The sequence below is a fragment of the Panicum virgatum genome, chromosome 8N, assembly GCF_016808335.1.
Source record: "Panicum virgatum strain AP13 chromosome 8N, P.virgatum_v5, whole genome shotgun sequence".
NCBI lineage: Eukaryota > Viridiplantae > Streptophyta > Magnoliopsida > Poales > Poaceae > Panicum > Panicum virgatum.
The window spans coordinates 4,723,383-4,736,244 of record NC_053152.1 but is presented as its reverse complement, the minus strand read 5'-3'; the positions used below and the strand labels follow the sequence as shown (position 1 = coordinate 4,736,244).

General features: G+C 43.2%; 1 pseudogene; it reads right to left on the bottom strand.

Moving 5' to 3' along the window:
- Positions 1-913: 913 nt before the first annotated feature.
- LOC120686091 lies at positions 914-9,321 on the bottom strand (annotated as a pseudogene).
- Positions 9,322-12,862: the final 3,541 nt, after the last annotated feature.

The following is a 12,862-nucleotide window of genomic DNA, read 5'->3' as shown; positions in this document are numbered from 1 at the left end:
CGGCGGAGCTGGCCTGCACCAGCACCATGGACACCGCCGTGCTGCCTCCCAGCGGGCCCGTGGCCACCACGAACACGAACGCGTCGTCCCCGTGCTGCAGCCGCAGGTGTCGCCTCCTCAGTGGCGAGCTTTGGCAGCGAGAAGGTCGCCAGAGATCCCTTCTCGGTGGTGAGCTTCGGCCCTTGGGACGAGCACGGCTCCCCTCCCAGGGGCGTCTCCATGGTGGCGAGCAAAGAGTCGCCGGCCGAAAACCCTAGATGCCGAGCTCGTAAGATGGGAATGCAACATGGAAGAAGTCAACGAGAAAAGGAAGAAAAAGAGAAATAGAAACTAAGAAAAATAATATAAATGAATGGGTATCAATAATTTCTTTCCTTTATTACCCTTATACTACCTACATATACTATCCCATACTACCGATCAATATTTCAGTGGTATAGACAAATCACAAAACGGATATTTATATACGAGTCCTTCTTGAATGGTAGTATATAGTTGTATAGTGCACTATAAAAGACCTCGGATTGAAAACCCCCAGGGCGATGGGCATGCTCTTTTCCGGCCGGATGCCATGGCAATGTCCTGTCCCAGGCCATGCCCATGGCAGGCAGATGCAGCAGCGGCGCATCGCAGGATGGGATGGCATGCAGTAGGAGGCGGCAGGGGAAAATAACAGCAGGCCTCTAGTACTATTGAATACAGTTCAAAACCAGCATATATTCAATAATGCAAGTTTTAAGCCTCACGGGGCTGCCTCGAGTGGCTCTAATAACCATCACATGTGAACGAATGCATCGGGTTCAGATCGCAGGATGCAGCATGTGCTCTCCCGTCGCGCATGCAAGAAGAAGAATACAAAACTCCATGAAAAGCCGAACCATTCATTTTTAGTGCATAGACAAAAGATTCGAAAGAGCTGCAATTTCTGTCATGGAAAGCGCATTAGAATAATCATGGAAATGACATAAGCCTTATGTTCCATACAAATTTTGTTGCTAGTCTGCGCGGGCGTAAGAGCAGTAATCAACTGGAGAGATAGAAGGAAAGCAGAGTAAACACAAAGATTAACTGAAAACTGAGCATGTGTTGTTCTGTAGGGGCAGCTGGCAGAAGGTGCAAGTCCAGGTGCAAGTCTGGACTCCTCGCATGATTCATTTTATAGCTGCTGTCTGCTATGCCTCCTAATACGTCCGCACGCTGGATACACAGCTGCTTCGGTCCATTGGTCTGATGAGGGGGCGATGCGGTCTGCCTCATTGCAGTGCGGGCACTCTCGACGCAACCAGCGAATTAAATAGCGATAAGCATTGCACCTGCACATATATAGCATGCATGTCAAAATATGTTACACTGGATGAATAGGCACACTTAATCCACGGGAATCACTTGATGAAACAGCAGGGCAGTCAACTGAAATTAACAGAACAACACGTGAGGCAAATTTACCTGAAGCGTAGGCACAGGGGCTGACGTTTGTCGGTAGACGCACGTCGTCCTACCGGCCACTCATCTTCAATGGTGCATGTGGTCCTGTAAGCAAGCCGCTTGCGCTTGTGGCGCGCTGTGGATGATATATTTAATCCACAAGAGGAAATCAAGAAATTAGAGCAAGCATAACAAAGTATCTGCAAATAAAATATATTAGATGAAGCAGCTGCAGTTTTAACTTACCTTGGAGAATGGCGGAGCGGCTGATATTGGTCTCGAAGCGGAAAGGATGTCCTGTGTATAGCACGTACCATTTTCTCTGAACACCTTCATCGCCTGCATATGCCTTGACTTGCTGGATATGTTTGAACTTGTCCCACTCACGGCTAGTTTTCCCTGCAGCTATGGACGTAAGTAGAGGTAAGCTGCAGTCTAGCAGCAATTGCCTTGGCGTTACATCTTGCAGGTATCTTGGGACTGTTTCGATGTCATAATCCCCCAGACTGAGTTTTTGTAGTGCAGGCACGCCTTCCAATACCTTCATCTTTGGGCACATAACGATGACGAGCTTCTGCAGTTTTGGTAGATTACTAATCCTCTCCAGGTCAGCGTTTCTAAACACGATGAGGTGAACAACCGAAGTAAAGTTCTCTAAAGAACTTAGGTGCTTGACATCATATATGGCTAGTATCTTCAAAGCCCGTGCGTGGAAGGCAAGGCCAGCAGGCACGCGCCTCAACTTGCACTTCTCGAGTTTTAGCTTCTCCAAGATGGGCATGGCTTTCACTTGCAGCTCCCACTCCCATTCCTCCCACTCGACCAGTCCATCAAAATTCAGCTTACTCAATCTGGGAAATGAAACCCCTACCTGGGAATGGTTGTGGCAGTGATGATTTGGTTGTAGGAATTCAGGCCCAACACGCTTGATCGCTGGAGCACGGACAATCTGTAGGAGTTCCAAGCAGGGGAGCTGACACAAGCCATTCGGAAGTTCCGTGCAGCAGGCTAGGTCATCCATCATCAGAATCCTCAAGCTCCCAAGAGGCATAACTGTTGTTGACATCATCCACCTTGGGAGCCGCTGACCAAAGTACCCACTGATATTGAGGTCCTCTAAGCCAGACGGAGGTTGGAGCTCATTAAATACCTCCTCAATTTGTTGCTGCTGCTCCTCAGGAATGCCTTCTTCATCTTTTACCAATTGGCCATCATGTTCAATTCTACTTGTGCATTCTAAAAACAGATGGCTCAATCGCACCTTGTCACCAATCCTGGCCTTTTTTGCAAATGAGGATGAAGACACGTTCTCTAGGCCACTTATACCAAGGTCGGTCAGCTGGCAGAGAGGTCCCAGTTCTTCAATGCTACACCAATCACCATCCATGTGCGCTGGAAACCCATATAAAATCCTTAGATTTGTTAGACCATGAAAATCCTTTGGTATGCTGCTTATTCCTGTGTCACGAAGGCTAAGAACCCTCAGGTGTTGCAACTTTACAATGGAACTAGGAAGATTCACCAAACTCTTACAACTAAGAAGGCTAATATACTGCAGGAATTTCATCTTACCAATGCTTGCTGGTAGCCTAGATGTATTGGTTGCTTTTATGGATAAATACCTCAAGTGTTTGAGTTGATTCAAATATTCAACTAATGCATCAAAATTTGCATCTTCTACATATAATGTCCGTAAATTCGAAAAAACAAGGAATGAATCACCAGGCTTGATTTTTATAGGCCCAACTGATAATAGTGTTCTTAGTGATGTCTGTCCTTGTAATGAATACCACTCTAACTCATCTGATTCTGATCCTCTTGTTTCCAGCGATAAGCGAAGAAACTTTTGTGAATTGATTTTGTCAGCAATATCAGTAGCTTGCTGTTCTGTGCTACTAGTGCTTCATTTCTAGCCAAGTATTGAGCAAATGAGCGGACAACATCATGCATACTGCAAAGTTGTTTTTCAACAAATCTTATATTGGGCTCAATAAGGTTCCTCTGTATCAACTCATCGTAGTACTCTTTTCCTATTTCCTCCAAGTCACGTGTGGTTCCATGAACAAATCCTTCACTAATCCACATGCCAATGATCTCATAAGCGAAGAACACTCTGCTCTTGGGAAGGAGTGAGTAGTGAAGAAAGCAAGGCTTCAAACTAGAACTTAAATCTTCATAGCTAAGATATATTGCATAGTTGAGCTCTTCAGGCATTTGGGATACTGACCATATCGAGTCATTTAGGACATTGTCCCACTCCCGTCTTCTTGCTGTTTTTTGACGCAAGAGACCACCCATTACTTTCACAGCAAGTGGTAAATAATCACATTTTGTTATAATTTCCATTCCGATATCCTTGAGCAGTTCAATCTGGTCTTCATCATTTCCGTTTCCAACTACCTGCACAGTAGCCAGGCCAATTAGTAGTTTGTAAAGTATCACTTATGGCAGAGCGTCATGATATTTTCCTTCATCACAAAGTAAATACAAATGGAGCCTGAGTTTATGACTGTGTGTACAGATAGATGTTAACAAGTAAAAAAATGGTAAGGACATTCATTCCAAGAGAAAAAGAACATAGTTTTTACCATACACTTGTAGAAGTCAGTTAATTATGTCAAAAGTACATATTTAACATGGTAGATAACTTAGTGGCAGTTTGCATTTTAAACTGCCAGCTCACGACTATCCAATGAATAATGTGTCTTGATCATATGGCACCACATAGCTATTACTATGTGGCATTGTTAGATGTACTACGGGCTAGGAAACGTATTACTAAAAATTCCGCTATATGTTTGCAAACTATATTTCGCTATTACGAAAAAGCCTATCCACAAAACTGTATCGTCACTCATGATTCCCAGTATATCAAGTCTTTGATGAAAATATAATATATGAGTTCAAAAGTAGAACTATTATTGACTAGCATCAATCGAATTGAAGTATAATTACAAGATTAGTGAACAATAATATAATACCTCCATCCTTAAATGTATTTCGGACAAACTAATTATCTAAAAATAAAACTAATTTATTTGACCTAAACATCATATTTTAGCGGCGGAGGAAGTCTCAAATTAGCTAAGACGTGACTGATGGGTACTACCCCTATTTTAAAATACTTAATAGTACTTTTGTAGACCAGGTGATTAAGAGACATAAGCCCAAGCACTTCTTTTCATAGAGTAGCAAGTAGCACTGATTTGTTCTAGACTAGCATATATATCAATTATATAAAAATAAAATTTATAGCTAATAATTATAATTATATATTTCCACACCCTCTTTCGTCTATTAAATATTCTAACACATATCCTAAAAAAATATTTATCATTATCTAGTTGGAATATATTTCATTTTGCATTACACCTCTATATGTATTTGATATATATATATATATAATTTATCCTTTTTTTAGTTGATACATGAATACATACTGACACATAATTACATAAAAATTATTATAATAATAATAGAAATAGTATTTTAGAATTTTCTATTGGTGCACTTTAATACTTTGTTATAATTATACAATTTAGATTCAGATTTAAGGTTACTTTAACTCTTAATAATGACATAGTTGGAAAATTTATATGCAAATTTAGGGGGTTATTTGCATTATTTTATAATGGCATAGGTAGTTAATTTACATGAAGATTACAGGGTTACTTTAGTCAATTTTTGTAATGGTAGAGGTGCGTAATTTATTAGAAAAGATCACAGATCCCATCACCATTATAATTAGAGTTGTCCGATTGATGGCCGGATGTTTCTGATTTTTGTGAGATTTCTAAAATTTCCTTATTTTTCAAAGTGTTCACCTAGATCCTAGGTGGCTTCACATAGAGGTTTCAAAGGAGCCTGATAGATGCTTCAAGTGAACCCTCATAAGTAACTCCCAACCATTCTAAAAATAAATATTCATCCATACATTCATTCGGCAGGATCTAATCATCATTAACAATAGCATCATAACATATCTTTATCAGCCTGAAGTAATCCCCTAATTAATTTGTACAGTAGAATAGATAGAGATAAGGAACAAGAAATTGTTGTTATGGTGGAGATGGATGCAGTGGAGAAAAATACTAGTCTATGTTTTAATTCCCTAAAAGTAAATCAGATATAACTTCACCCTAGGATATAACACTAAAAATAATAATTATCCACCTTTGGCATTACGAAATTAATCTATGATAACCACCTAAATCTTTGACATTACTGATGTAGAAATCGATATGTGCAACAGACAAAAAGTAATGCGGTCACAAGGGATCTAGCTCCTGCTGTTAATATCAGTGCAGCTAAGAATCATCGTACATTAGTGTGATGCAGCTGTATGATGAGTGAACTAAAAGATAATGATTTTTTTCATTTATGAGTTATGAACCTTCTTCTTGAGCAACAACCATGCATCTTCAGGATTAAGTTTATTGACATAGTGGTAGGGCTTTGTTGCCAGCATCCCTCTTGCGACCATGTCATGTCTTGTGGTGATGAGGACACGGCTGCCATGAGCTAGTGCAGCACTGACCAAGGGAGTTTGGAGCACATCCTCCCATGCTTGATGCTCCCAAACATCATCCATCACCAATAAAATCTTTTGCCCCTTCAAGGCTTCCTTAAGAGCTCGCTCAAGAGCGCCTCTCGTATTTCCAGTAGGTTGGTGGTCACCCCCAGCTTCAATGATAGCCCTTCTCAGCAGCTCAGTCTCACTGAAATCCCGGTTCACACTCAACCATATTTTCTTTGTAAATTCTTGTTTGATGATGTCGTGATTGAAGATCTTCTTGGCTAAGGTTGTTTTACCGATCCCACCAACTCCTACGATAGCGTAAACCAGAATTTTGTTGTTCTCACGATTTGATAGCGCATTTGTTGTTAGCATCTCCACCAAATTTCTTGTGTCCTCCTCAATATTCTCACCGACCAAACTAGACTCATCAAGCTCACCAGATGTCTGACGGCTACCAGGATGAGACGATGCCACCCTCCTGCTGCGGTCCTCATATGAATTTAGGTTGATGAAGTTGAAGTCCAAGCTACGTTTCTTGATATCTTCTAACCTCTGATTAAGATTTTTGATGTGGTTGCCAATCTTGTGGGCGTGAATGGGATTCCGCAAGCAGAACAACAGTGGGTTGAAGCACCCATCATCATGGCTTGGACCCCGCTCCATGGCCTTGAGCTGACAGATGTCGAGGATGTTTGTGGCATCATACATGACCTCTCTAAGCTCTAGTACCCATGCTTGGACACTCTGGTCGGTGATGCTCCTCCTATCAGCATCCACGAGGAAGTTCTTGAGGTCCTTGAGCTTGATGTCCATTTTTTCGATTTCTCCGGTGACCCCCAGCAGCATATGCACCTCATCTCTTGCCATCTCCGTAAGCATGTTTTGGACGTAGGATGCCAGAGCATCCAAGACCCCCGCCATGAATAGCCAAGTTTGGTTTCTGTATATTGTACAAAAAATAGAACAAATATCATATCTTATTTGGAATTGATTTCAAAACAATGTCAGAACTACTTTGAAAGGTTTAATTCTTATCCTGTACGTACTAAAATTTGACAACAAGTTACCAATTTGACATAGAGAAATAGCTTGATATCAACAATTCCTAAATAGAACAATCTAGCTAGCTAGGGTCTGCATCTTATTTTACTATTACTAAATTGGAGGCTTCTTTTGAGTCTCCATGTGAAGCCACCTAGAATCCTAGATGGACACTCTAAAAAATAGCAAAATCCTAGAATTCTCATAAAAATCAGAAACATTCTGCCATCAAACTGACAACTCTAATAATAATAGTTATTGGATTTGTTATCTTTTCTAATAGATTACCTAGCTCTACCATCATGACAATAGACTAAAATAACCCTCTAAACATGTATCTAAATTACCCACCTTTGCCATTATAAAAAATCTAAGTTAACACCCTAATCTTCATGTAAATCACCCACCGATGCCATTATTAAAATAATGCAAGTAACCCCCAAAATTTGTATATAAATTATCCGATTATATCATTATTAAAAGTTAAATTAATCTTTAAATCCGAATCTAAACTATATAATTATAACAAAATATTAAAGTGCACCAATATGCCATTATGAAAATTGGTTTAAGAAGACCCTCTAAACATGTCTCTAAATTACCCACCTCTGCCATTATAAAAAACAATTAAACTGACCCCCTAAACTTCATGTAAATTGCTCTCCTGTACCATTATAAAAATAATGCAAATAACCTCAAAAATTTGCATTCAAATTATCCAATTATACCATTATTACAAGTTAAAGTAACCTCTAAATTTGGATCTAAATTATATAATTATAACACAATATTAGAGTGTGCCAATATAAAATTATAAATTGCTATTTATTATTAATAATATATTATTTATATTACTACTTATATAAAAATATTATCGCGTGGGTCATCATATATTCATGTACAATGGAAGAGATAACAATACCAATTCAGAAATAAATAGTTCAATTAAATATATATCAAATGCACAAGTAGATGTGATACAAAATGAATCAGTTGTAATTAGATAATATTGAATATGTATTTCAGAGTATGTGTTAGAATATTTAATAGTGAAATAGGGCATGAGATAGATAATTATAATTATTATCTATAAATTTTATTTTTATATTAATTATAATTAGCCCATGCGTGAGCACGGGTTAATAGGCTAGTTGGAATGTAATGTACACACACGGGATGGCGGCAGAGCTAACTTGAAACAGAGCCAAAATTGACTCAGAGGAGAAGATGAATAGTCGAATCTGAAGAACCTAGGATTTGCATGCTCGGTGCTACTTTGTGGTAACACAAGTAATGTTAGAATAATTGCGCGGAAGCGATAACCCTAAGAACATAAAACCAAATCACAAGATCACACGAATGACAACGACACCGAGGCACGATGTTTTTTAATGAGGTTCGGCGATGTGCCTACATCCTCGGGGCATGACTACGGGCGCTCCTCCCCATAATCAGCAGCTACCCCGGCATCCGGGCACCACCGCAGCAACGCCGCCGCCCACACCAGCCGCCAAGTCGTCTCACAGTTACACAGTAGCGCCCTCATATTTATGGGCCCTAGGGATACAAAGTACGACACAAACTCTATCCCTAGTCCTACCATATTTACAACTCAACTCCAATCGTAACCGAACTGTACACATATTCGACACATATCCAACAAGTAATGCCATAGTATACTTGTTTGTGGTAATACAAGTAATTGCATCGTATATTGTTTAATGGAATGTCCGAGAGAGATTTACTGCCGTACCTTGATTAGCTCTTTGGTAATCCCCTCTTGTGCTCTTTGGTAGTGATATCCCGTCAGCTGAATTTAAATCCTTTTTTTAGTTACAACAGCGTGATCTCCCGTCAGGAGAAAGACAGATGCCAAAGTCCCATGATGAAGTTTTGGTTTTTCTTTGCTTGTTTATACCGATGATACTAATGATGTACTGCATGATGCAACAAATAAATTGAGTCAAAATCGGAGGCCTCTGATTCATCCTGGCCTGACTCAAACGGCACATACCAAGAGGCAGAACCAAGGATGACAAATTGCACAAACTGACCTGAGGCCGGCGAGTTGGAGGTGGACTGATCTGGCCTTGACACGGTCGTCGTCTGCAGTCACAGCCACTGCTCGACGGAGGTGATGGTGGTGAAGAGAGGATCACCGGGAGGGCTTTTTGCTCCAACGTGAGGTCGTCATGGCCAAGAACTACTGAAGCCGGCCATGAGTCTGGTGGCTTGGTTTTGCTGGTGGAGTTGGAGAACGAAGGATGACTCGGCGAAGAAGATGGTGGTTCAGATGGTAGTGGGAGGGTGTGGTAGCCGAGGTGTATTAATAATAAATTAAACGAAGACTGGTTCCATGGGTCCATCATCCTAGTTATTTGTCGCGCGGCTAGCAATTGCACAAGTGCCTATTGGGGTGCATGGTTCCAGGATGGACATTACTTATATAGATAATACTTTATTGTCATGTGTACAATTTTGTTTGGTTGTTTTTGTTGGCGATGCGGATGTATTGTTTTTGTTTGGTTGTTCCAAAGAACAATGGTATAGAATGTCGTGTTTGCGTATGCTCGATGTGTAAAAGGAAGATGCGCGTATGCATCCATGCATAGATGCTGTGGTTGTACTCAATTTTTTTCTAAAAGAAAATTTACTCTAACCTTGTGCCGTGGATGAATGGTTGAGCTGCCCTGACATGTCTCCGCTACACGATGGCGGCTTACTCTAATCTGCAAGTGGCTGCGAATGGCAGAGTAGTGCGCCAACATTGCTGACCGAAGACGCGAGGACCAAGGCGAATGGTAGGCTGGCCGTTCGTTGTTCGAGCACGGAGGAGCCAGGCTTTTCTTGAAGATTTATGTATCCTGTGGTCGCTATTTCTGTTCTTTTCGGCGGCCTGATGAATGCATTTGTAAAGGCAGATTGATCCTGACCTCCCCTTAGTTTTCTGGGCCTTCTTTTTGTAATGCTCTGATCACAGCTGATCCCGTCAAATAAAATGTTTCACTTTTCGGTTCCTTGCTAGTAGCTTTGCGTTCCAACAACGTGCTGCTTCATTAATCAGTCATTCAGTCAAGTTCCCGGCAAACGGGCAGTTGACAACTTTTTTATTTGAATTCGTTACAATCTCAAACAAGCAATTTACACTCGGTTTAGTATAATATATAGGGAAAGAAAATGGAGTAACAAGTGAGTGTGTGGTGCAGTGGTAGAGGAGGTAACACGCGAGAAGAAGATCGTGAGTTCGGATCCCGCAGGTGCGTAGCGCGCAAAAAATGACGTGATTTGCGACTTCAACGGAGCGGGCGCGTGGTTGGGCGCGGCAAAATATTTGTCGTATGCCAGAGAAACGACATACGGCAAAGAGCCTATTTGCCGATGCTATATGCCATGTTGTGCACTTTACCAGCTTTACCGTGTGTATTTCGGCCTTTGCCGTGTGCCATTGGCATACTCAAACCAGGCGATTCCCGTAGTGTATTTATATTCTTTCGGCGGCCTAATGCATGCATTTGCAAGGCAGATTGATTCTGACCTTCCCCTTGTTTTCTGGGCCTTCTTTTCGGTAATATCATCCACAAACTAAGAAGGTGACTCTTGAGTTGTCTTTAGCAATGCTCTGATCACAGGCTGATCCCGTCAAATAAATTGTTTCACTTTTCGGTTCTTTGCTAGTAGCTTTGCGTGCCAACAACTGCTACGGGACGAACTGCAACGACTGGCCGGCCACGCTGCCTGCTAGCCTACCTGATCAGTCAAGTTGCCGGCCGATGGGGTGGCGCTGTCACCGTGCTGTTTGCACAATGACTTGGCACGCTGAGGCGACATATTTGTGTTCTTATCTCTGACGCGGGCAACGCAGAAGACCGAGGATGACCTTGTCCCTAGCTGCGCCGCTGCCTGCTGCTTCATTAACGAGTCGTTGCCGGGAAGACGAGGACCAAGGCGAATGGTAGGCTGGCCGTTTGTTGTTCGAGCACGGAGGAGCCAGGCTTTTCTTACAGATTTATTCGCCAATCACCCACTAACTGCTGCTACGGGACGAACTGCAGCGACTGGCCAGCCACGCTGCCTGCTAGCCTAACTGATCAGTTAAGTTGCCGGCCGATGGGGTGGCGCTGTCACCGTGCTGCATGCACAATGACTTGGCACGCTGAGGCGACAGGGATATTTCACATGAGGACCGAAACTGGCGACCAGAGGGAGGTGAATGGGAGCCGATCAAAATTTCTTCTGAAATCTGAAACGTCGGCCTATGTCCCAAAATCACCGCAAACCCTCAAACCTAGGTCAGCAAGAATAGCTATGAACAAGCTATCTCGAAGCAGAAGACACAGGTCGCATCGCGGAAGCAAAGCGAGTCGAAAAGCAGAACTGGCCTGCAGTGACCGGTTGCACAGACCGGTCAGACCGGTCCGGCTGGAGATTCAAATTCCAGACCGGTCAGACCGGTTACTCAGACCGGTCAGACCGGTCTCACCCAGACAGCCCGCCAACAAGGCTCCAAATGTCAAATCTTGAGTAAACGAAGTCCAAATTCGATGAAACTTGGAAGAAAGCTTCGTAACTACCCCGTGAACATATCCCCAAAAGATCTCACCCAAAAGATTCACGGATCGAGAGAAATCGAGGAAAGATCAAAGAGGATTGGGGTTTTCTCAAGAATACAAAATCGCCAATTCGTGAGAACTCACGATTCCAGTAGGTTTAGCACTCGGCTAGAAGGATTAGAATCGTCACAAAGAGTCCATCAAACCACGAATTCAAGGGTTGGTGTCCTCCAAACAAGAAACACACCAAAAGAGGAGAATTAAACCCAAAACGCAAGAGAGAAGGGGAGGACGAGATGCTCAGCACACACAAGTGAATCTCAGACAAATTTCATCCATTAATCTCAGAGGAATTCACCTATACAAAGGCTAGAGCCATCCACCCATCATCCACCCACTAGATTGAAGAGAATAGTTATAATCTAAACTCTCTTTGCGTTGGAGTCCTTGGCGGCTGGGAGAAGGAAAAACCCAAAGAAAACAAAACACTCAAGAGACTCAACCAGCCACGGGCTGGTGGGGGTTTTTATACCCGGCTGCTGCGGCCAGACCGGTCAGACCGGTCTTGGGGACCGGTCAGACTGGTCGGGTCAGCAGCACCCAGCTGTACAGCTTTGATCGACGGCGGAGCTTCTTTCTTCGACTCGAAGTCTTTATTGCGATGCCGCCACGTCGACGAAGATCCGGTCTGCGGTTTTGGAGGGTCCGCGAAACCCGGGTAAGTGGCCGGTTTTGAGAAAACTGCCAAAACCTCACGCGCGGGAAGATTTCAGCCTCCACGCCGTGGCCATAGACGTCGTTCCCACCTCGGCCTTCTGACGGCCCTAGACGCCGCCCAAAGCCCGTCACCTCCTCGCCCGCAGCGAGGCCCTAGACGCCGTCGACGCCCGTCGCCTCCGTCAGTCCCGAGACCGACGCCCGTCACCTCCACGACTTGGCGTCTTCAACCGCCGTCCGCATCCTTGGTTTTGTGGCGCAAACCAAGAAACCCGCCTTCCGTCGCCGCTTGCGCCCTCGATCCAGGAGTGGACACCATAGCTGCCGCCCGGTCCGAGTTCCGGTCCCGGCTACCCTTCACCGCCGTCCACCGCACGGTCCATCGGCCACAGCACCTCCACGGCAACTCTCCGTCGACACTCGACGCCCGTGTACTTGCAATCCAAAGATCAAGTGCACGATCACACCGCACAGTTGACAATTCACTCATCACAAGAAGGATAGAATACTCTCGTTCCTCAATCTCCCCCTTGATGAGTGCATTATCAACACACCACAAACGAACCAAGAGAAGTGAAACCAAAGAAGAACAAAGAAGCACGAAAGAGAA